Source organism: Scyliorhinus torazame, chromosome 25, assembly GCF_047496885.1.
Source record: "Scyliorhinus torazame isolate Kashiwa2021f chromosome 25, sScyTor2.1, whole genome shotgun sequence".
Taxonomy (NCBI): Eukaryota; Metazoa; Chordata; class Chondrichthyes; order Carcharhiniformes; family Scyliorhinidae; genus Scyliorhinus; species Scyliorhinus torazame.
The window spans coordinates 2,201,553-2,222,570 of record NC_092731.1 but is presented as its reverse complement, the minus strand read 5'-3'; positions in this window follow the sequence as shown (position 1 = coordinate 2,222,570).

Below are 21,018 nucleotides of genomic sequence, written 5' to 3'. Positions count from 1 at the left end.
GCGGCCTGCCACCACACACACAGAGCGGCCTGCCACCACACACAGAGAGCGGCCTGCCACCACACACAGAGCGGCCTGCCGCCACACAGAGAGCGGCCTGCCGCCACACACAGAGAGCGGCCTGCCGCCACACAGAGAGCGGCCTGCCGCCACACAGAGAGCGGCCTGCCGCCACACAGAGAGCGGCCTGCCGCCACACAGAGAGCGGCCTGCCGCCACACAGAGAGCAGCCTGCCACCACACACAGAGAGCGGCCTGCCGCCACACACAGAGAGCGGCCTGCCGCCACACAGAGAGCGGCCTGCCGCCACACAGAGAGCGGCCTGCCGCCACACACAGAGCGGCCTGCCGCCACACAGAGAGCGGCCTGCCGCCACACAGAGAGCGGCCTGCCGCCACACAGAGAGCAGCCTGCCGCCACACACAGAGCGGCCTGCCGCCACACAGAGAGCAGCCTGCCGCCACACACAGAGCGGCCTGCCGCCACACAGAGAGCGGCCTGCCGCCACACAGAGCGGCCTGCCGCCACACAGAGAGCGGCCTGCCGCCACACAGAGCGGCCTGCCGCCACACAGAGCGCGGCCTGCCGCCACACACACAGAGCGGCCTGCCGCCACACACAGAGCGGCCTGCCGCCACACACAGAGCGGCCTGCCGCCACACACAGAGCGGCCTGCCGCCACACAGAGCGGCCTGCCGCCACACAGAGCGCGGCCTGCCGCCACACAGAGCGCGGCCTGCCGCCACACACAGAGCGGCCTGCCGCCACACACAGAGCGGCCTGCCGCCACACAGAGCGGCCTGCCGCCACACACAGAGCGGCCTGCCGCCACACAGAGCGGCCTGCCGCCACACACAGAGAGCGGCCTGCCGCCACACAGAGAGCGGCCTGCCGCCACACAGAGCGCGGCCTGCCACCACACAGAGCGGCCTGCCGCCACACAGAGAGCGGCCTGCCGCCACACACAGAGCGGCCTGCCGCCACACAGAGCGCGGCCTGCCACCACACAGAGCGGCCTGCCGCCACACAGAGAGCAGCCTGCCGCCACACAGAGAGCGGCCTGCCGCCACACAGAGAGCGGCCTGCCGCCACACAGAGAGCAGCCTGCCGCCACACAGAGAGGCCTGCCGCCACACACAGAGCGGCCTGCCGCCACACAGCGAGCAGCCTGCCGCCACACAGAGAGCGGCCTGCCGCCACACACAGAGCGGCCTGCCGCCACACACAGAGCGGCCTGCCGCCACACAGAGCGGCCTGCCGCCCCACAGAGAGCGGCCTGCCGCCGCACAGAGAGCAGCCTGCCGCCACACACAGAGCGGCCTGCCGCCACACACAGAGCGGCCTGCCGCCACACACAGAGCGGCCTGCCGCCACCACACAGAGCGGCCTGCCGCCACACAGAGCGCGGCCTGCCGCCACACAGAGAGCGGCCTGCCGCCACACACAGAGAGAGCGGCCTGCCGCCACACAGAGAGCGGCCTGCCGCCACACAGAGAGCGGCCTGCCGCCACACACAGAGAGAGCGGCCTGCCGCCACACAGAGAGCGGCCTGCCGCCACACACAGAGCGGCCTGCCGCCACACAGAGAGCGGCCTGCCGCCACACACAGAGAGCAGCCTGCCGCCACACACAGAGAGAGCGGCCTGCCGCCGCACAGAGAGCGGCCTGCCGCCACACAGAGAGCGGCCTGCCACCACACAGAGCGGCCTGCCGCCACACAGAGAGCGGCCTGCCACCACACAGAGCGGCCTGCCGCCACACAGAGAGCGGCCTGCCGCCACACAGAGAGAGGCCTGCCGCCGCACAGAGAGAGAGGCCTGCCGCCACACACAGAGCGGCCTGCCGCCACACAGAGAGCGGCCTGCCGCCACAATGAGAGCGGCCTGCCGCCACACAGAGAGCGGCCTGCCGCCACACAGAGAGCGGCCTGCCGCCACACACAGAGAGAGGCCTGCCGCCACACAGAGAGAGGCCTGCCGCCACACACAGAGAGAGGCCTGCCGCCACACACAGAGAGCGGCCTGCCGCCACACACAGAGAGCGGCCTGCCGCCACACAGAGAGAGGCCTGCCGCCACACACAGAGAGAGGCCTGCCGCCACACAGAGAGCGGCCTGCCGCCACACACACAGAGCGGCCTGCCGCCACACAGAGAGAGCGGCCTGCCGCCACACAGAGAGCGGCCTGCCGCCACACAGAGAGCTGCCTGCCGCCACACACACAGAGCGGCCTGCCGCCACACAGAGAGAGCGGCCTGCCGCCACACAGAGAGCGGCCTGCCGCCACACAGAGAGCTGCCTGCCGCCACACAGAGAGCGGCCTGCCGCCACACAGAGAGCGGCCTGCCGCCACACACAGAGCGGCCTGCCGCCACACACAGAGCGGCCTGCCGCCACACACAGAGCAGCCTGCCGCCACACACAGAGCGGCCTGCCGCCCCACAGAGAGCGGCCTGCCGCCACACACAGAGCGGCCTGCCGCCACACACAGAGCGGCCTGCCGCCACACAGAGAGCGGCCTGCCGCCACACACAGAGCGGCCTGCCGCCGCACAGAGAGCAGCCTGCCGCCACACACAGAGCGGCCTGCCGCCACACAGAGAGCAGCCTGCCGCCACACAGAGAGCAGCCTGCCGCCACACACACAGAGAGCAGCCTGCCGCCACACACAGAGCAGCCTGCCGCCACACACACAGAGAGCGGCCTGCCGCCCCACACAGAGCAGCCTGCCGCCACACACACAGAGAGCGGCCTGCCGCCACACAGAGAGCAGCCTGCCGCCACACACACAGAGAGCAGCCTGCCGCCACACACAGAGCAGCCTGCCGCCACACAGAGAGCGGCCTGCCGCCACACAGAGAGCGGCCTGCCGCCACACACAGAGCGGCCTGCCGCCACACACAGAGCAGCCTGCCGCCACACACAGAGCGGCCTGCCGCCACACACAGAGCGGCCTGCCGCCACACACAGAGCGGCCTGCCGCCACACACAGAGCGGCCTGCCGCCACACACAGAGCGGCCTGCCACCCCACACAGAGAGCGGCCTGCCGCCCCACAGAGAGCGGCCTGCCGCCACACACAGAGAGCGGCCTGCCGCCCCACAGAGAGCGGCCTGCCGCCACACAGAGAGCGGTGCCAGCCCACACAGAGCGCGGCCTGCCGCCACACACAGAGCGGCCTGCCGCCACACAGAGAGCAGCCTGCCGCCACACAGAGAGCAGCCTGCCGCCACACAGAGAGCAGCCTGCCGCCACACAGAGAGAGCGGCCTGCCGCCACACAGAGAGCGCGGCCTGCCGCCACACAGAGAGAGCGGCCTGCCGCCACACAGAGAGAGCGGCCTGCCGCCACACAGAGAGCGGTGCCAGCCCACACAGAGAGCAGCCTGCCGCCACACAGAGAGCAGCCTGCCGCCACACACAGAGCGGCCTGCCGCCACACAGAGAGCGGCCTGCCGCCACACAGAGAGCGGCCTGCCGCGACACAGAGCGGCCTGCCGCGACACAGAGAGCGGCCTGCCGCGACACAGAGAGCGGCCTGCCGCCACACAGAGAGCTGCCTGCCGCCACACAGAGAGCGGCCTGCCGCGACACAGAGCGCGGCCTGCCGCCACACACAGAGAGAGGCCTGCCGCGACACAGAGAGCGGCCTGCCGCCACACAGAGAGCTGCCTGCCGCGACACAGAGAGCGGCCTGCCGCCACACAGAGAGCGGCCTGCCGCCCCACAGAGAGCGGCCTGCCGCCACACAGAGAGCAGCCTGCCGCCACACAGAGAGCGGCCTGCCGCCACACAGAGAGCTGCCTGCCGCCACACAGAGAGCGGCCTGCCACGACACAGAGCGGCCTGCCGCGACACAGAGAGCGGCCTGCCGCCACACAGAGAGCTGCCTGCCGCCACACAGAGAGCTGCCTGCCGCCACACAGAGAGCTGCCTGCCGCCACACAGAGAGCGGCCTGCCGCGACACAGAGCGGCCTGCCGCCACACACAGAGCGGCCTGCCGCCACACAGAGAGCGGCCTGCCGCGACACAGAGAGCTGCCTGCCGCCACACAGAGAGCGGCCTGCCGCGACACAGAGCAGCCTGCCGCCACACACAGAGCGGCCTGCCGCCACACAGAGAGCGGCCTGCCGCGACACAGAGAGCGGCCTGCCGCCACACACAGAGCGGCCTGCCGCCACACAGAGAGCAGCCTGCCGCCACACAGAGAGAGCGGCCTGCCGCCACACAGAGAGCAGCCTGCCGCCACACACAGAGCGGCCTGCCGCCACACAGAGAGCGGCCTGCCGCCACACAGAGAGCGGCCTGCCGCGACACAGAGCGGCCTGCCGCGACACAGAGAGCGGCCTGCCGCGACACAGAGAGCGGCCTGCCGCCACACAGAGAGCGGCCTGCCGCCACACAGAGAGCGGCCTGCCGCCACACAGAGAGCGGCCTGCCGCCACACACAGAGCGGCCTGCCGCCACACAGAGAGAGAGCGGCCTGCCGCCACACAGAGAGCGGCCTGCCGCCACACAGAGAGCGGCCTGCCGCCACACACAGAGCGGTGCCAGCCCACACACAGAGCAGCCTGCCGCCACACACAGAGCAGCCTGCCGCCACACAGAGAGCGGCCTGCCGCCACACAGAGAGCGGCCTGCCGCCACACAGAGAGAGAGCGGCCTGCCGCCACACAGAGAGCGGCCTGCCGCGACACAGAGCGGCCTGCCGCCACACAGAGAGCGGCCTGCCGCCACACAGAGCAGCCTGCCGCCACACACAGAGCGGTGCCAGCCCACACACAGAGCAGCCTGCCGCCACACACAGAGCAGCCTGCCGCCACACACAGAGCGGCCTGCCGCCACACACAGAGCGGTGCCAGCCCACACACAGAGCAGCCTGCCGCCACACAGAGAGCGGCCTGCCGCCACACACAGAGAGAGGCCTGCCGCCACACAGAGAGCGGTGCCAGCCCACACAGAGCGCGGCCTGCCGCCACACACAGAGCGGCCTGCCGCCACACACAGAGCGGTGCCAGCCCACACACAGAGCAGCCTGCCGCCCCACAGAGAGAGAGGCCTGCCACCACACAGAGCGCGGCCTGCCGCCACACAGAGAGAGCGGCCTGCCGCCACACAGAGAGAGCGGCCTGCCGCCACACAGAGAGCGGCCTGCCGCCACACACAGAGAGCGGCCTGCCGCCACACAGAGAGCGGCCTGCCGCCACACAGAGAGCGGCCTGCCGCCACACACAGAGCGGTGCCAGCCCACACACAGAGAGCGGCCTGCCGCCACACAGAGCGGCCTGCCGCCACACAGAGAGAGCGGCCTGCCGCCACACAGAGAGCGGCCTGCCGCCACACAGAGAGCGGCCTGCCGCCACACAGAGAGCGGCCTGCCGCCACACACACAGAGCAGCCTGCCGCCACACAGAGAGCGGCCTGCCGCCACACAGAGAGCGGCCTGCCGCCACACACAGAGCGGCCTGCCGCCACACACACAGAGCAGCCTGCCACCACACAGAGCGCGGCCTGCCGCCACACACACAGAGCGGCCTGCCGCCACACAGAGAGCGGCCTGCCGCCACACAGAGAGCGGCCTGCCGCCACACAGAGAGCGGCCTGCCGCCACACAGAGAGAGCGGCCTGCCGCCACACAGAGAGAGCGGCCTGCCGCCACACAGAGAGCGGCCTGCCGCCACACACAGAGAGCGGCCTGCCGCCACACACAGAGAGCGGCCTGCCACCACACAGAGCGCGGCCTGCCGCCACACACAGAGAGCGGCCTGCCGCCACACAGAGAGAGCGGCCTGCCACCACACAGAGAGCGGCCTGCCGCCACACAGAGAGAGCGGCCTGCCGCCACACAGAGAGCGGCCTGCCGCCACACAGAGAGCAGCCTGTCGCCACACAGAGAGAGCGGCCTGCCGCCACACACAGAGCGGCCTGCCGCCACACAGAGAGCGGCCTGCCGCCACACACAGAGCGGCCTGCCACCACACAGAGAGAGCGGCCTGCCACCACACACAGAGCGGCCTGCCGCCACACACAGAGCGGCCTGCCACCACACAGAGAGCGGCCTGCCGCCACACACAGAGCAGCCTGCCGCCACACACACAGAGAGCGGCCTGCCGCCCCACACAGAGCAGCCTGCCGCCACACAGAGAGAGCGGCCTGCCACCACACAGAGAGCGGCCTGCCGCCACACAGAGAGAGCGGCCTGCCGCCACACACAGAGCGGCCTGCCGCCACACAGAGAGCGGCCTGCCGCCACACAGAGAGCGGCCTGCCGCCACACACAGAGCAGCCTGCCGCCACACACACAGAGAGCGGCCTGCCGCCCCACACAGAGCAGCCTGCCGCCACACAGAGAGAGCGGCCTGCCACCACACAGAGAGAGCAGCCTGCCGCCACACACAGAGCGGCCTGCCGCCACACAGAGAGAGCGGCCTGCCGCCACACAGAGAGCGGCCTGCCGCCACACACAGAGCGGCCTGCCACCACACAGAGAGAGCGGCCTGCCACCACACACAGAGCGGCCTGCCACCACACAGAGAGAGCGGCCTGCCGCCACACACAGAGCGGCCTGCCACCACACAGAGAGCGGCCTGCCACCACACAGAGCGCGGCCTGCCACCACACAGAGCGCGGCCTGCCGCCACACACAGAGAGCGGCCTGCCACCACACAGAGAGAGCGGCCTGCCACCACACAGAGAGCGGCCTGCCGCCACACAGAGCGCGGCCTGCCGCCACACAGAGAGAGCAGCCTGCCACCACACAGAGAGAGCGGCCTGCCACCACACAGAGAGCGGCCTGCCGCCACACAGAGAGCGGCCTGCCGCCACACACAGAGAGCGGCCTGCCGCCACACAGAGAGCGGCCTGCCGCCACACAGAGAGCGGCCTGCCGCCACACACAGAGCGGCCTGCCGCCACACACAGAGAGCGGCCTGCCTCCACACAGAGAGCGGCCTGCCGCCACACAGAGAGCGGCCTGCCGCCACACACAGAGCGGCCTGCCGCCACACACAGAGAGCGGCCTGCCGCCACACACAGAGCGGCCTGCCGCCACACACAGAGAGCAGCCTGCCGCCACACAGAGAGCGGCCTGCCGCCACACACAGAGAGCGGCCTGCCGCCACACACAGAGCGGCCTGCCGCCACACAGAGAGCGGCCTGCCGCCACACACAGAGCGGCCTGCCGCCACACAGAGAGCGGCCTGCCGCCACACAGAGAGCGGCCTGCCGCCACACAGAGAGCAGCCTGCCGCCACACACAGAGCAGCCTGCCGCCACACACAGAGCAGCCTGCCGCCACACACACAGAGAGCGGCCTGCCGCCCCACACAGAGCAGCCTGCCGCCACACAGAGAGAGCAGCCTGCCGCCACACACAGAGCGGCCTGCCGCCACACAGAGAGCGGCCTGCCGCCACACACAGAGCAGCCTGCCGCCACACACACAGAGAGCGGCCTGCCGCCCCACACAGAGCAGCCTGCCGCCACACAGAGAGCGGCCTGCCGCCACACAGAGAGCAGCCTGCCGCCACACACACAGAGAGCGGCCTGCCGCCCCACACAGAGCAGCCTGCCGCCACACACAGAGCGGCCTGCCGCCACACAGAGAGCGGCCTGCCGCCACACACAGAGCAGCCTGCCGCCACACACACAGAGAGCGGCCTGCCGCCCCACACAGAGCAGCCTGCCGCCACACAGAGAGCGGCCTGCCGCCACACACAGAGCAGCCTGCCGCCACACACACAGAGAGCGGCCTGCCGCCACACACACAGAGAGCAGCCTGCCGCCACACAGAGAGCAGCCTGCCGCCACACACACACAGAGAGCAGCCTGCCGCCACACAGAGCGGCCTGCCGCCACACACAGAGCAGCCTGCCGCCACACAGAGAGCGGCCTGCCGCCACACAGAGAGCGGCCTGCCGCCACACAGAGAGCGGCCTGCCGCCACACAGAGAGCGGCCTGCCGCCACACACAGAGCGGCCTGCCGCCACACACAGAGCAGCCTGCCGCCACACAGAGAGCAGCCTGCCGCCGCACACAGAGCGGCCTGCCGCCACACACAGAGCGGCCTGCCGCCACACACAGAGCGGCCTGCCACCCCACACAGAGAGCGGCCTGCCGCCCCACAGAGAGCGGCCTGCCGCCACACACAGAGCGGCCTGCCACCACACACAGAGCAGCCTGCCGCCACACAGAGAGCAGCCTGCCGCCACACACAGAGCGGCCTGCCGCCACACACAGAGCGGCCTGCCGCCACACACAGAGCGGCCTGCCGCCACACACAGAGCGGCCTGCCACCCCACACAGAGAGCGGCCTGCCGCCCCACAGAGAGCAGCCTGCCGCCACACAGAGAGAGCGGCCTGCCGCCACACAGAGAGCAGCCTGCCGCCACACACAGAGCGGCCTGCCGCCACACAGAGAGCGGCCTGCCGCCACACAGAGAGCGGCCTGCCGCGACACAGAGCGGCCTGCCGCGACACAGAGAGCGGCCTGCCGCGACACAGAGAGCGGCCTGCCGCCACACAGAGAGCGGCCTGCCGCCACACAGAGAGCGGCCTGCCGCCACACAGAGAGCGGCCTGCCGCCACACACAGAGCGGCCTGCCGCCACACAGAGAGAGAGCGGCCTGCCGCCACACAGAGAGCGGCCTGCCGCCACACAGAGAGCGGCCTGCCGCCACACACAGAGCGGTGCCAGCCCACACACAGAGCAGCCTGCCGCCACACACAGAGCAGCCTGCCGCCACACAGAGAGCGGCCTGCCGCCACACAGAGAGCGGCCTGCCGCCACACAGAGAGAGAGCGGCCTGCCGCCACACAGAGAGCGGCCTGCCGCGACACAGAGCGGCCTGCCGCCACACAGAGAGCGGCCTGCCGCCACACAGAGCAGCCTGCCGCCACACACAGAGCGGTGCCAGCCCACACACAGAGCAGCCTGCCGCCACACACAGAGCAGCCTGCCGCCACACACAGAGCGGCCTGCCGCCACACACAGAGCGGTGCCAGCCCACACACAGAGCAGCCTGCCGCCACACAGAGAGCGGCCTGCCGCCACACACAGAGAGAGGCCTGCCGCCACACAGAGAGCGGTGCCAGCCCACACAGAGCGCGGCCTGCCGCCACACACAGAGCGGCCTGCCGCCACACACAGAGCGGTGCCAGCCCACACACAGAGCAGCCTGCCGCCCCACAGAGAGAGAGGCCTGCCACCACACAGAGCGCGGCCTGCCGCCACACAGAGAGAGCGGCCTGCCGCCACACAGAGAGAGCGGCCTGCCGCCACACAGAGAGCGGCCTGCCGCCACACACAGAGAGCGGCCTGCCGCCACACAGAGAGCGGCCTGCCGCCACACAGAGAGCGGCCTGCCGCCACACACAGAGCGGTGCCAGCCCACACACAGAGAGCGGCCTGCCGCCACACAGAGCGGCCTGCCGCCACACAGAGAGAGCGGCCTGCCGCCACACAGAGAGCGGCCTGCCGCCACACAGAGAGCGGCCTGCCGCCACACAGAGAGCGGCCTGCCGCCACACACACAGAGCAGCCTGCCGCCACACAGAGAGCGGCCTGCCGCCACACAGAGAGCGGCCTGCCGCCACACACAGAGCGGCCTGCCGCCACACACACAGAGCAGCCTGCCACCACACAGAGCGCGGCCTGCCGCCACACACACAGAGCGGCCTGCCGCCACACAGAGAGCGGCCTGCCGCCACACAGAGAGCGGCCTGCCGCCACACAGAGAGCGGCCTGCCGCCACACAGAGAGAGCGGCCTGCCGCCACACAGAGAGAGCGGCCTGCCGCCACACAGAGAGCGGCCTGCCGCCACACACAGAGAGCGGCCTGCCGCCACACACAGAGAGCGGCCTGCCACCACACAGAGCGCGGCCTGCCGCCACACACAGAGAGCGGCCTGCCGCCACACAGAGAGAGCGGCCTGCCACCACACAGAGAGCGGCCTGCCGCCACACAGAGAGAGCGGCCTGCCGCCACACAGAGAGCGGCCTGCCGCCACACAGAGAGCAGCCTGTCGCCACACAGAGAGAGCGGCCTGCCGCCACACACAGAGCGGCCTGCCGCCACACAGAGAGCGGCCTGCCGCCACACACAGAGCGGCCTGCCACCACACAGAGAGAGCGGCCTGCCACCACACACAGAGCGGCCTGCCGCCACACACAGAGCGGCCTGCCACCACACAGAGAGCGGCCTGCCGCCACACACAGAGCAGCCTGCCGCCACACACACAGAGAGCGGCCTGCCGCCCCACACAGAGCAGCCTGCCGCCACACAGAGAGAGCGGCCTGCCACCACACAGAGAGCGGCCTGCCGCCACACAGAGAGAGCGGCCTGCCGCCACACACAGAGCGGCCTGCCGCCACACAGAGAGCGGCCTGCCGCCACACAGAGAGCGGCCTGCCGCCACACACAGAGCAGCCTGCCGCCACACACACAGAGAGCGGCCTGCCGCCCCACACAGAGCAGCCTGCCGCCACACAGAGAGAGCGGCCTGCCACCACACAGAGAGAGCAGCCTGCCGCCACACACAGAGCGGCCTGCCGCCACACAGAGAGAGCGGCCTGCCGCCACACAGAGAGCGGCCTGCCGCCACACACAGAGCGGCCTGCCACCACACAGAGAGAGCGGCCTGCCACCACACACAGAGCGGCCTGCCACCACACAGAGAGAGCGGCCTGCCGCCACACACAGAGCGGCCTGCCACCACACAGAGAGCGGCCTGCCACCACACAGAGCGCGGCCTGCCACCACACAGAGCGCGGCCTGCCGCCACACACAGAGAGCGGCCTGCCACCACACAGAGAGAGCGGCCTGCCACCACACAGAGAGCGGCCTGCCGCCACACAGAGCGCGGCCTGCCGCCACACAGAGAGAGCAGCCTGCCACCACACAGAGAGAGCGGCCTGCCACCACACAGAGAGCGGCCTGCCGCCACACAGAGAGCGGCCTGCCGCCACACACAGAGAGCGGCCTGCCGCCACACAGAGAGCGGCCTGCCGCCACACAGAGAGCGGCCTGCCGCCACACACAGAGCGGCCTGCCGCCACACACAGAGAGCGGCCTGCCTCCACACAGAGAGCGGCCTGCCGCCACACAGAGAGCGGCCTGCCGCCACACACAGAGCGGCCTGCCGCCACACACAGAGAGCGGCCTGCCGCCACACACAGAGCGGCCTGCCGCCACACACAGAGAGCAGCCTGCCGCCACACAGAGAGCGGCCTGCCGCCACACACAGAGAGCGGCCTGCCGCCACACACAGAGCGGCCTGCCGCCACACAGAGAGCGGCCTGCCGCCACACACAGAGCGGCCTGCCGCCACACAGAGAGCGGCCTGCCGCCACACAGAGAGCGGCCTGCCGCCACACAGAGAGCAGCCTGCCGCCACACACAGAGCAGCCTGCCGCCACACACAGAGCAGCCTGCCGCCACACACACAGAGAGCGGCCTGCCGCCCCACACAGAGCAGCCTGCCGCCACACAGAGAGAGCAGCCTGCCGCCACACACAGAGCGGCCTGCCGCCACACAGAGAGCGGCCTGCCGCCACACACAGAGCAGCCTGCCGCCACACACACAGAGAGCGGCCTGCCGCCCCACACAGAGCAGCCTGCCGCCACACAGAGAGCGGCCTGCCGCCACACAGAGAGCAGCCTGCCGCCACACACACAGAGAGCGGCCTGCCGCCCCACACAGAGCAGCCTGCCGCCACACACAGAGCGGCCTGCCGCCACACAGAGAGCGGCCTGCCGCCACACACAGAGCAGCCTGCCGCCACACACACAGAGAGCGGCCTGCCGCCCCACACAGAGCAGCCTGCCGCCACACAGAGAGCGGCCTGCCGCCACACACAGAGCAGCCTGCCGCCACACACACAGAGAGCGGCCTGCCGCCACACACACAGAGAGCAGCCTGCCGCCACACAGAGAGCAGCCTGCCGCCACACACACACAGAGAGCAGCCTGCCGCCACACAGAGCGGCCTGCCGCCACACACAGAGCAGCCTGCCGCCACACAGAGAGCGGCCTGCCGCCACACAGAGAGCGGCCTGCCGCCACACAGAGAGCGGCCTGCCGCCACACAGAGAGCGGCCTGCCGCCACACACAGAGCGGCCTGCCGCCACACACAGAGCAGCCTGCCGCCACACAGAGAGCAGCCTGCCGCCGCACACAGAGCGGCCTGCCGCCACACACAGAGCGGCCTGCCGCCACACACAGAGCGGCCTGCCACCCCACACAGAGAGCGGCCTGCCGCCCCACAGAGAGCGGCCTGCCGCCACACACAGAGCGGCCTGCCACCACACACAGAGCAGCCTGCCGCCACACAGAGAGCAGCCTGCCGCCACACACAGAGCGGCCTGCCGCCACACACAGAGCGGCCTGCCGCCACACACAGAGCGGCCTGCCGCCACACACAGAGCGGCCTGCCACCCCACACAGAGAGCGGCCTGCCGCCCCACAGAGAGCGGCCTGCCGCCACACACAGAGCAGCCTGCCGCCCCACAGAGAGCGGCCTGCCGCCACACAGAGAGCGGTGCCAGCCCACACAGAGCGCGGCCTGCCGCCACACAGAGAGCGGCCTGCCGCCACACACAGAGAGCGGCCTGCCGCCACACAGAGAGCGGCCTGCCGCCACACAGAGAGCGGCCTGCCGCCACACAGAGAGCGGCCTGCCGCCACACACAGAGCAGCCTGCCGCCACACACAGAGCGGCCTGCCGCCACACACAGAGCAGCCTGCCGCCACACAGAGAGCAGCCTGCCGCCGCACACAGAGCGGCCTGCCGCCACACACAGAGCGGCCTGCCGCCACACACAGAGCGGCCTGCCACCCCACACAGAGAGCGGCCTGCCGCCCCACAGAGAGCGGCCTGCCGCCACACACAGAGCAGCCTGCCGCCCCACAGAGAGCGGCCTGCCGCCACACAGAGAGCGGTGCCAGCCCACACAGAGCGCGGCCTGCCGCCACACAGAGAGCGGCCTGCCGCCACACAGAGAGCAGCCTGCCGCCACACACAGAGCGGCCTGCCGCCACACACAGAGCGGCCTGCCGCCACACACAGAGCGGCCTGCCGCCACACAGAGAGCGGCCTGCCGCCGCACACAGAGCGGCCTGCCGCCACACAGAGCGGCCTGCCGCCCCACACAGAGCGGCCTGCCGCCACACACAGAGAGAGGCCTGCCGCCACACAGAGAGCGGCCTGCCGCCACACACACAGAGCGGCCTGCCGCCACACAGAGAGCGGCCTGCCACCACACACAGAGAGCGGCCTGCCGCCCCACACAGAGAGCGGCCTGCCACCACACACAGAGCGGCCTGCCGCCCCACACAGAGAGAGAGCGGCCTGCCACCACACACACAGAGCGGCCTGCCACCACACACAGAGAGCGGCCTGCCACCACACACAGAGCGGCCTGCCGCCACACAGAGAGCGGCCTGCCGCCCCACACAGAGAGCGGCCTGCCGCCACACAGAGAGCGGCCTGCCGCCACACAGAGAGCGGCCTGCCGCCACACAGAGAGCGGCCTGCCGCCACACACAGAGAGCAGCCTGCCGCCACACACAGAGCGGCCTGCCGCCACACAGAGAGCGGCCTGCCGCCACACAGAGCGGCCTGCCGCCACACAGAGAGCGGCCTGCCGCCACACAGAGCGGCCTGCCGCCACACAGAGCGCGGCCTGCCGCCACACACACAGAGCGGCCTGCCGCCACACACAGAGCGGCCTGCCGCCACACACAGAGCGGCCTGCCGCCACACAGAGAGCGGCCTGCCGCCACACAGAGAGCGGCCTGCCGCCACACACAGAGCGGCCTGCCGCCACACACAGAGCGGCCTGCCGCCACACACAGAGCAGCCTGCCGCCACACACAGAGCGGCCTGCCGCCACACACAGAGCGGCCTGCCGCCACACACAGAGCGGCCTGCCACCCCACACAGAGAGCGGCCTGCCGCCCCACAGAGAGCGGCCTGCCGCCACACACAGAGCGGCCTGCCGCCACACAGAGAGCAGCCTGCCGCCACACACAGAGAGCGGCCTGCCGCCCCACAGAGAGCGGCCTGCCGCCACACAGAGAGCGGTGCCAGCCCACACAGAGCGCGGCCTGCCGCCACACACAGAGCGGCCTGCCGCGACACAGAGAGAGCGGCCTGCCGCCACACAGAGAGAGCGGCCTGCCGCCACACAGAGAGCAGCCTGCCGCCACACAGAGAGCAGCCTGCCGCCACACAGAGAGAGCGGCCTGCCGCCACACACAGAGCGGCCTGCCGCCACACAGAGAGCGGCCTGCCGCCACACAGAGAGCGGCCTGCCGCCACACACAGAGAGCGGCCTGCCGCCACACACAGAGCGGCCTGCCGCCACACACAGAGCGGCCTGCCGCCACACAGAGAGAGCGGCCTGCCGCCACACAGAGAGCGCCCTGCCGCCACACAGAGAGCGGCCTGCCGCCACACAGAGCGGCCTGCCGCCACACAGAGAGCGGCCTGCCGCCACACAGAGCAGCCTGCCGCCACACAGAGCGCGGCCTGCCGCCACACACACAGAGCGGCCTGCCGCCACACACAGAGCGGCCTGCCGCCACACACAGAGCGGCCTGCCGCCACACACAGAGCGGCCTGCCGCCACACAGAGAGCGGCCTGCCGCCACACAGAGAGCGGCCTGCCGCCACACACAGAGCGGCCTGCCGCCACACACAGAGCGGCCTGCCGCCACACACAGAGCAGCCTGCCGCCACACACAGAGCGGCCTGCCGCCACACACAGAGCGGCCTGCCGCCACACACAGAGCGGCCTGCCACCCCACACAGAGAGCGGCCTGCCGCCACACAGAGAGCTGCCTGCCGCCACACACAGAGCGGCCTGCCGCCACACACAGAGCGGCCTGCCACCCCACACAGAGAGCGGCCTGCCGCCACACACAGAGAGCGGCCTGCCGCCACACACAGAGCAGCCTGCCGCCACACACACAGAGAGCGGCCTGCCGCCCCACACAGAGCAGCCTGCCGCCACACAGAGAGAGCGGCCTGCCACCACACAGAGAGAGCAGCCTGCCGCCACACACAGAGCGGCCTGCCGCCACACAGAGAGAGCGGCCTGCCGCCACACAGAGAGCGGCCTGCCGCCACACACAGAGCGGCCTGCCACCACACAGAGAGAGCGGCCTGCCACCACACACAGAGCGGCCTGCCACCACACAGAGAGAGCGGCCTGCCGCCACACACAGAGCGGCCTGCCACCACACAGAGAGCGGCCTGCCACCACACAGAGCGCGGCCTGCCACCACACAGAGCGCGGCCTGCCGCCACACACAGAGAGCGGCCTGCCACCACACAGAGAGAGCGGCCTGCCACCACACAGAGAGCGGCCTGCCGCCACACAGAGCGCGGCCTGCCGCCACACAGAGAGAGCAGCCTGCCACCACACAGAGAGAGCGGCCTGCCACCACACAGAGAGCGGCCTGCCGCCACACAGAGAGCGGCCTGCCGCCACACACAGAGAGCGGCCTGCCGCCACACAGAGAGCGGCCTGCCGCCACACAGAGAGCGGCCTGCCGCCACACACAGAGCGGCCTGCCGCCACACACAGAGAGCGGCCTGCCTCCACACAGAGAGCGGCCTGCCGCCACACAGAGAGCGGCCTGCCGCCACACACAGAGCGGCCTGCCGCCACACACAGAGAGCGGCCTGCCGCCACACACAGAGCGGCCTGCCGCCACACACAGAGAGCAGCCTGCCGCCACACAGAGAGCGGCCTGCCGCCACACACAGAGAGCGGCCTGCCGCCACACACAGAGCGGCCTGCCGCCACACAGAGAGCGGCCTGCCGCCACACACAGAGCGGCCTGCCGCCACACAGAGAGCGGCCTGCCGCCACACAGAGAGCGGCCTGCCGCCACACAGAGAGCAGCCTGCCGCCACACACAGAGCAGCCTGCCGCCACACACAGAGCAGCCTGCCGCCACACACACAGAGAGCGGCCTGCCGCCCCACACAGAGCAGCCTGCCGCCACACAGAGAGAGCAGCCTGCCGCCACACACAGAGCGGCCTGCCGCCACACAGAGAGCGGCCTGCCGCCACACACAGAGCAGCCTGCCGCCACACACACAGAGAGCGGCCTGCCGCCCCACACAGAGCAGCCTGCCGCCACACAGAGAGCGGCCTGCCGCCACACAGAGAGCAGCCTGCCGCCACACACACAGAGAGCGGCCTGCCGCCCCACACAGAGCAGCCTGCCGCCACACACAGAGCGGCCTGCCGCCACACAGAGAGCGGCCTGCCGCCACACACAGAGCAGCCTGCCGCCACACACACAGAGAGCGGCCTGCCGCCCCACACAGAGCAGCCTGCCGCCACACAGAGAGCGGCCTGCCGCCACACACAGAGCAGCCTGCCGCCACACACACAGAGAGCGGCCTGCCGCCACACACACAGAGAGCAGCCTGCCGCCACACAGAGAGCAGCCTGCCGCCACACACACACAGAGAGCAGCCTGCCGCCACACAGAGCGGCCTGCCGCCACACACAGAGCAGCCTGCCGCCACACAGAGAGCGGCCTGCCGCCACACAGAGAGCGGCCTGCCGCCACACAGAGAGCGGCCTGCCGCCACACAGAGAGCGGCCTGCCGCCACACACAGAGCGGCCTGCCGCCACACACAGAGCAGCCTGCCGCCACACAGAGAGCAGCCTGCCGCCGCACACAGAGCGGCCTGCCGCCACACACAGAGCGGCCTGCCGCCACACACAGAGCGGCCTGCCACCCCACACAGAGAGCGGCCTGCCGCCCCACAGAGAGCGGCCTGCCGCCACACACAGAGCGGCCTGCCACCACACACAGAGCAGCCTGCCGCCACACAGAGAGCAGCCTGCCGCCACACACAGAGCGGCCTGCCGCCACACACAGAGCGGCCTGCCGCCACACACAGAGCGGCCTGCCACCCCACACAGAGAGCGGCCTGCCGCCCCACAGAGAGCGGCCTGCCGCCACACACAGAGCAGCCTGCCGCCCCACAGAGAGCGGCCTGCCGCCACACAGAGAGCGGTGCCAGCCCACACAGAGCGCGGCCTGCCGCCACACAGAGAGCGGCCTGCCGCCACACACAGAGAGCGGCCTGCCGCCACACAGAGAGCGGCCTGCCGCCACACAGAGAGCGGCCTGCCGCCACACAGAGAGCGGCCTGCCGCCACACACAGAGCAGCCTGCCGCCACACACAGAGCGGCCTGCCGCCACACACAGAGCAGCCTGCCGCCACACAGAGAGCAGCCTGCCGCCGCACACAGAGCGGCCTGCCGCCACACACAGAGCGGCCTGCCGCCACACACAGAGCGGCCTGCCACCCCACACAGAGAGCGGCCTGCCGCCCCACAGAGAGCGGCCTGCCGCCACACACAGAGCAGCCTGCCGCCCCACAGAGAGCGGCCTGCCGCCACACAGAGAGCGGTGCCAGCCCACACAGAGCGCGGCCTGCCGCCACACAGAGAGCGGCCTGCCGCCACACAGAGAGCAGCCTGCCGCCACACACAGAGCGGCCTGCCGCCACACACAGAGCGGCCTGCCGCCACACACAGAGCGGCCTGCCGCCACACAGAGAGCGGCCTGCCGCCGCACACAGAGCGGCCTGCCGCCACACAGAGCGGCCTGCCGCCCCACACAGAGCGGCCTGCCGCCACACACAGAGAGAGGCCTGCCGCCACACAGAGAGCGGCCTGCCGCCACACACACAGAGCGGCCTGCCGCCACACAGAGAGCGGCCTGCCACCACACACAGAGAGCGGCCTGCCGCCCCACACAGAGAGCGGCCTGCCACCACACACAGAGCGGCCTGCCGCCCCACACAGAGAGAGAGCGGCCTGCCACCACACACACAGAGCGGCCTGCCACCACACACAGAGAGCGGCCTGCCACCACACACAGAGCGGCCTGCCGCCACACAGAGAGCGGCCTGCCGCCCCACACAGAGAGCGGCCTGCCGCCACACAGAGAGCGGCCTGCCGCCACACAGAGAGCGGCCTGCCGCCACACAGAGAGCGGCCTGCCGCCACACACAGAGAGCAGCCTGCCGCCACACACAGAGCGGCCTGCCGCCACACAGAGAGCGGCCTGCCGCCACACAGAGCGGCCTGCCGCCACACAGAGAGCGGCCTGCCGCCACACAGAGCGGCCTGCCGCCACACAGAGCGCGGCCTGCCGCCACACACACAGAGCGGCCTGCCGCCACACACAGAGCGGCCTGCCGCCACACACAGAGCGGCCTGCCGCCACACAGAGAGCGGCCTGCCGCCACACAGAGAGCGGCCTGCCGCCACACACAGAGCGGCCTGCCGCCACACACAGAGCGGCCTGCCGCCACACACAGAGCAGCCTGCCGCCACACACAGAGCGGCCTGCCGCCACACACAGAGCGGCCTGCCGCCACACACAGAGCGGCCTGCCACCCCACACAGAGAGCGGCCTGCCGCCCCACAGAGAGCGGCCTGCCGCCACACACAGAGCGGCCTGCCGCCACACAGAGAGCAGCCTGCCGCCACACACAGAGAGCGGCCTGCCGCCCCACAGAGAGCGGCCTGCCGCCACACAGAGAGCGGTGCCAGCCCACACAGAGCGCGGCCTGCCGCCACACACAGAGCGGCCTGCCGCGACACAGAGAGAGCGGCCTGCCGCCACACAGAGAGAGCGGCCTGCCGCCACACAGAGAGCAGCCTGCCGCCACACAGAGAGCAGCCTGCCGCCACACAGAGAGAGCGGCCTGCCGCCACACACAGAGCGGCCTGCCGCCACACAGAGAGCGGCCTGCCGCCACACAGAGAGCGGCCTGCCGCCACACACAGAGAGCGGCCTGCCGCCACACACAGAGCGGCCTGCCGCCACACACAGAGCGGCCTGCCGCCACACAGAGAGAGCGGCCTGCCGCCACACAGAGAGCGCCCTGCCGCCACACAGAGAGCGGCCTGCCGCCACACAGAGCGGCCTGCCGCCACACAGAGAGCGGCCTGCCGCCACACAGAGCAGCCTGCCGCCACACAGAGCGCGGCCTGCCGCCACACACACAGAGCGGCCTGCCGCCACACACAGAGCGGCCTGCCGCCACACACAGAGCGGCCTGCCGCCACACACAGAGCGGCCTGCCGCCACACAGAGAGCGGCCTGCCGCCACACAGAGAGCGGCCTGCCGCCACACACAGAGCGGCCTGCCGCCACACACAGAGCGGCCTGCCGCCACACACAGAGCAGCCTGCCGCCACACACAGAGCGGCCTGCCGCCACACACAGAGCGGCCTGCCGCCACACACAGAGCGGCCTGCCACCCCACACAGAGAGCGGCCTGCCGCCACACAGAGAGCTGCCTGCCGCCACACACAGAGCGGCCTGCCGCCACACACAGAGCGGCCTGCCACCCCACACAGAGAGCGGCCTGCCGCCACACACAGAGCGGCCTGCCGCCACACAGAGAGCGGCCTGCCGCCACACACAGAGCGGCCTGCCGCCACACACAGAGCAGCCTGCCGCCACACACAGAGCAGCCTGCCGCCACACACAGAGCGGCCTGCCGCCACACACAGAGAGCAGCCTGCCGCCACACAGAGAGCGGCCTGCCGCCACACACAGAGCAGCCTGCCGCCACACACAGAGCGGCCTGCCGCCACACAGAGAGCGGCCTGCCGCCACACACAGAGCGGCCTGCCGCCACACACAGAGAGCGGCCTGCCGCCACACACAGAGCGGCCTGCCGCCACACAGAGAGCGGCCTGCCGCCACACAGAGAGCGGCCTGCCGCCACACAGAGAGCGGTGCCAGCCCACACAGAGCAGCCTGCCGCCACACACAGAGCAGCCTGCCGCCACACACAGAGCAGCCTGCCGCCACACACAGAGCAGCCTGCCGCCACACACAGAGCGGCCTGCCGCCACACAGAGAGCGGCCTGCCGCCACACACAGAGCGGCCTGCCGCCACACAGAGAGCGGCCTGCCGCCACACACAGAGCGGCCTGCCGCCACACACAGAGCAGCCTGCCGCCACACACAGAGAGCGGCCTGCCGCCCCACAGAGAGCGGCCTGCCGCCACACAGAGAGCGGTGCCAGCCCACACAGAGCGCGGCCTGCCGCCACACACAGAGCGGCCTGCCGCGACACAGAGAGAGCGGCCTGCCGCCACACAGAGAGAGCGGCCTGCCGCCACACAGAGAGCAGCCTGCCGCCACACACAGAGCGGCCTGCCGCCACACAGAGAGAGCGGCCTGCCGCCACACAGAGAGCAGCCTGCCGCCACACACACAGAGCGGCCTGCCGCCACACAGAGAGAGCGGCCTGCCGCCACACAGAGAGCAGCCTGCCGCCACACAGAGAGCAGCCTGCCGCCACACAGAGAGAGCGGCCTGCCGCCACACACAGAGCGGCCTGCCGCCACACAGAGAGGGCGGCCTGCCGCCACACAGAGAGCAGCCTGCCGCCACACACAGAGCGGCCTGCCGCCACACACAGAGAGCGGCCTGCCGCGACACAGAGCGGCCTGCCGCCACACAGAGAGCGGCCTGCCGCCACACAGAGAGCGGCCTGCCGCGACACAGAGCGGCCTGCCGCGACACAGAGAGCGGCCTGCCGCCACACAGAGAGCGGCCTGCCGCGACACAGAGCGGCCTGCCGCGACACAGAGAGCTGCCTGCCGCCACACAGAGAGCAGCCTGCCGCCCCACAGAGAGCGGCCTGCCGCCACACAGAGAGCTGCCTGCCGCCACACAGAGAGCTGCCTGCCGCCACACAGAGAGCTGCCTGCCGCCACACAGAGAGCTGCCTGCCGCCACACAGAGAGCTGCCTGCCGCCACACACAGAGCGGCCTGCCGCCACACAGAGAGCGGCCTGCCACCCCACACAGAGAGCGGCCTGCCGCCCCACAGAGAGCGGCCTGCCGCCACACACAGAGCAGCCTGCCGCCACACACAGAGCGGCCTGCCGCCACACAGAGAGCAGCCTGCCGCCACACAGAGAGAGCGGCCTGCCGCCACACAGAGAGCAGCCTGC